This window comes from Ursus maritimus (assembly GCF_017311325.1).
Source record: "Ursus maritimus isolate PB19 chromosome X unlocalized genomic scaffold, ASM1731132v1 scaffold_X1, whole genome shotgun sequence".
NCBI lineage: Eukaryota > Metazoa > Chordata > Mammalia > Carnivora > Ursidae > Ursus > Ursus maritimus.
In genome coordinates, this window is record NW_024423319.1 from 52430677 (window position 1) to 52435657 (window position 4981).

The 4981-nt window shown below is 34.2% G+C and overlaps 1 pseudogene; it reads left to right on the forward strand.

Annotated features, from left to right (window-relative positions):
* Positions 1-4981, forward strand: part of LOC103672008 — a 10231-nt pseudogene that overhangs the window by 229 nt on the left and 5021 nt on the right.

Below are 4981 nucleotides of genomic sequence, written 5' to 3' on the forward strand. Positions count from 1 at the left end.
AAGTCATTTGGGTTGTGCTATGTCTTAGTTTCCTCATTTCCAAAATGGGTAGAAGACTGATGCATCTGTAATGTCATATACAATGGTGAGTATAAAAACACTTTTTTAAATTGTGACTGACCACTTCCAAGCTATGCTGCCAGAATTTAAGTGTTCAAAGATCAAAGAACTAGAACAATTACTTCCAATCTTTTCACCAACAAGACCTATTAATTTGTTGCAAAATTCTTTTGCTTCAAAAAGAAAATCTATCAAAACATTTTGGTCAGGAACTGAAAGCTAAAATGCTGTATATCATTTAGAACATGAGAAAGCTAAGCGGAGTTTACTAATGAGATGATTAGTCAACAGTAACTTTTTCAAAAAGCATTTTGAGATGAATAAAGAAATGTTTCTTTATGAAGCATTATTGGATTTAAAAAAACCTACAAAGATCAGAAGAAAGATGAAATAATAATTTTAAAAAATAGCTGGATTTCCTACCTTCCTCTTGACCAGAACAAAATCATTATTTTCTGCTATATAGCCTATGAACCAGCCATACTAGCTGGACATTATAAGACTGAAGTGCTGACAAGATAGCAGAGGTCCGTGCATCCCTAGCAAGTATGTTTTCCACAAGTAAACTAGGAGCAAGGGAGTAATTATGGGAAAAAAAAACTATCATACTAAAAGGACAGTATTTGGAATAAACGGGCAAGTATAAAAGGGTAGGTTAGCTAAAGGTAACTTGTTAGAATAGGTTGTATCCACAATGAACAATTAAGTAACAAAAAATCAACACAACCAAAACAAGAGTAAAATCCCTCAAACATCACATTTACCAATATATCCTAAATGAAGGCAAAAGTAACAAATCTAATTACCACACACTGTTATCTCAAAGCTTGTTCTATATTTTGTTCTCTGTCTTATTTTGAAAAATATAATGTGAAGAAGGCATTTTAAAAAAATGAATGGATTATTTTATTTTTTCATTTAAAATATTTTATTTTGGGACACCTGGGTGGCTCAGTTTGTTAAGTGTCTGCCTTTGGTTCAGGTCACAATCCCAGGGTCCTGGGACCAAGTCCCACATTGAGCTCCTTGTTCAGCAGGGAGCCTGCTTCTCCCTTTGACTGCCACTCCCCTTGCTTGTGCCCCTTCTCTCTCTCTCTGAAAAATAAATAAATAAAATTTTAAAATAAATAAAATAAAGTAAAATGAAATAAAATATCTTGTTTTTTAAAGAGAAAACCACTCAGGTTGAGCTGCAGGGTGTCCATGAGGTTCTCTGAGTCTGTTCCCAAGCACATCTGCAATTTAAATGTCACACCTGTCCCCCAGATTCAGCCCTCCAACCACAGTAATCCCTAAGTCTTCTTTGACATGGACATCAGAAGGGAGTGAGTTGGTTGAATTGCCTTAGAATTATTTGCGGATATTGTACCCAAAACTGTAGAAATTGTTCATGCCTAGGCTACAGGAGAAAAAAAGCATTGGACCCACCACTGGGAAACCTCTTGATTTCAAAGGATACCCTTTCCAATGAATTATTAAGAAATTTACGGCTAATGAATCATCAAACTTTACATCAAAAACCAGGGATGTACTGCATGATGACTAGCATAATATAATAAAAAAATATTATTATAAAAAAAAGAAATTTATGGTTCAGGGTGGAGACTTCTCAAATCAAAATGGGACAGGTGGAGAAAGTATTTATGGTGAAAAATGTGAAGATGAAATTTTCTATTATAAGGATGATCAAGAAGGTTTATGGAACATGGCAAATGCAAGCTGCAATACAAATGGTTCTCAGTACTTTATCAACAGTTCCAACTCCTCATTTGGATGGGAAACATGGTATTTGGCTAAGTAATTAAAGGAATGGGTGTGGTAAGGATACTGGAAAATGTAGAAGTGAAAGGTGAAAAACCTGCCAAAATATGTGGTATTGCTGAATGAAGAGAATTGAAGGAGGGAGATCGTTTGAGCATATTCCCAAAAGATGGTTCCGGTGACAGTCACCCAGATTTCCCTGAAGATGTGGATATAGATTTAAAATATGTGGATAAAATTTTATTAATAAGGGAAGACTTAAAAAAATTAGAAATTTATATATGTATTTTTTCCCCCAAATCCCAGAACTGGGAGATAGACATTAAAAAAAAAAAGTTGTAAGATATGTGAAAGGTTCAAATGTTATTATTGAGAAAGCAGATAGATTGAAGCTTTAAACTGTGTGCTGAATATTGTTGCTTATTAACAGAAGATGTCAAACCAGCAGGTAGCAATTGACAGTTGTTTGGAAGTTCTTGAAATAGACCCATCAAATATCAAAACATTGTACCATACAGCTCAAGGATGGCAAGGATTAAAAGAATAGGATCATGAATTTTATTTAATTATTCTTTAAGTTCCTGGTTGACCCATTCATTCTTTAGTAGGATGTTCTTTAGCCTCCATGTATTTGAGTTCTTTCCAACCTTCCTCTTGTGATTGAGTTTCAGTTTCAAAGCATTGTGGTCTGAAAATATGCAGGGAATGAGCCCAATCTTTTGGTACCAGTTAAGATCTGATTTGTGACCCAGGATGTAATCTATTCTGGAGAATATTCCATGTGCACTCAAGAGGAATGTGTATTCTGTTGCTTTGGGATGGAATGTTCTGAATATATCTGTGAAGTCCATCTGGTCCAATGTGTCATTCAAAGTCCTTATTTCCTTGTTGATCTTCTGTTTAGATGATATGTCCATTGCAATGAGGGGGGTGTTAAAGTCCCTTACTATTATTGTATCATTATCAATGTGTTTCTTTGATTTTGCTATTAATTGGCTTATATAATTGGCTGCTCCCATGTTAGGGGCATAAATATTTACAATTGTTAGATCTTCTTGTTGGATAGACCCTTTAATCCATTATGATATAGTGTCCTTCCTCACCTCTTATCACAGTCTTTGGTTTAAAATCTAATTTGTCTGATATAAGGATTGCCACCCCAGCTTTCTTTTGATGTCCATTATCATGATAAAGGGTTTTCCACCTACTCACTTTAAATCTAGAGGTGTCTTTGGGTCTTAAATAAGTCTCTTGCAGACAGCATAGGTCTTGCTTTTTTATCCAATCTGATACCCTGTGTATTTTGATTGGGGCATTTAGCCCTTTTACATTCAGAGTAACTATTGAAAGATATGAACTTAGTGCCATTGTATTGCCTGTAAGGTGACTGCTACTGTATCTTGTCTCTGTTCCTTTCTGATCTGTTACTTTTGGACTCTCTCTTTGTTTAGAGGACCCCTTTCAATATTTCTTGTAGGGCTGGTTTGGTGATCACAATTTCTTTTAGTTTCTGTTTCTCCTGGAAGCTTTTTATCACTTCTATTTTGAATGACATCTTAGCTGGATAAAGTATTCTTGGCTGCATATTTTTCTTGTTTATTACCTTGAAGATATCATGTCAGTCCTTTCTGGACTGTCAGGTGTCTGTGGATAGGTCTGCTGCCAATCTAATGTTTCTACCTTTGTAGGTTACAGACCTCTTGTCCTGAGATGCTTTCAGGATTTTCTCTTTGTCTCTGAGATTTATAAACTTCACTGTTAGATGGGGGATTCTCTGTGCCTCTTGGAATTTCATACCTGTTTCCTTCCCCAGGTTAGGGAAGTTCTCTGCTATAATTTGCTTCAATATACCTTCTGCCCTTTCCTTTCTTTCTTCTTCTGTGATCCCAATTATTCTAATATTGATTCGTTTTATGGTATCACTTATCTCTTGAATTCTCCCCCTCATGATCCAGTATTTGTTTATCTCTCTTTTTCTTAACTTCTTTATTCTCCATCGTTTGGTCTTCTATATAACTAATTTTCTCTTCTGCCTCATTTATCCTTGCAGTTAGAGCCTCCATATTTTATTTAATCTCATTAATAGCCTTTTTGATTTTGACTTGGTTAGATTTTAGTTCTTTTATTTCCCCAGAAAGGGATTCTCTAGTGTCTTTTATGCTTTTTTTCAAGCCCAGCTACTATCTTTATAATCATTATTCTGAACTCTAGTTCCAACATCTTACTAATGTCCATATTGATTAGGTCCCTGGCAGTCAGAACTGCCTCTGGTTCTCTTTTTTGAGGTGAGTTTTTCTGCCTTGTTATTCTGTCCAGAGAAGAATAGATGAACAAGAGAACAAAATACTAAAAAAGCAACAATGACCCAAGAAAAACGTACACTAAACAAATCAGAAGAGACACAAAATGGGAGGGGGAATATAATCAGATGGGTGAGTGGAATAGAGTAATACACTGGATTCTGTGTGTATTTTGGTCTGGTTTTTAGAAAACTAGATCCCAAAATTGTAAAGAAAGAAAAACTTGTATATACACAAAAATAAAATTAAATACAATGAAAGGATAGAATGTAACTGTAAAAATGGGAATTAAAAAAAAAGAAAGAAAAAACAATAACAGCAACAACAACAAAAAGGAAGGGAAATAAACAAACAAGTGAACAGAACAGAGCCATACATTATCTCCTGAGTGTATTTTGGTCAGTTTATTAGAGGAAACCACATCTCAAAATTGTAAAGAAAGAAAAACTTACATATACAAAAATAAAATTAAATACATTGAGAGGATAGAATGTAACTGTAAAGGTGAAAATTTACAAAGGCTTTAACAAAAGAAAACAAAAAAGGAAGAAGAGAAAAAAGTAAAAGAATATGATCAGGTGGGTGAATAGAACAGAGCCATATACTAGAATTTGGTTGTATTCTGGTCTGTTAAAAGAAACTGCATCCCAAAATTTTAAAGTAAGAAAAACTTATATATATACAAAAATAAGGGATAGAATATGACTGTAAAACTGAAAATTGAAAAAAGATTTTAAAAAGGAATTGATAAGAATTTGGTTGAAAAAAGAAAGAAGAAAAATGTGATCAGGTGAGTGAATAGAACAGACCTATACACTAGATTTTGAGTGTATTTTGGTCTGTTAGAAGAAACTGCATCC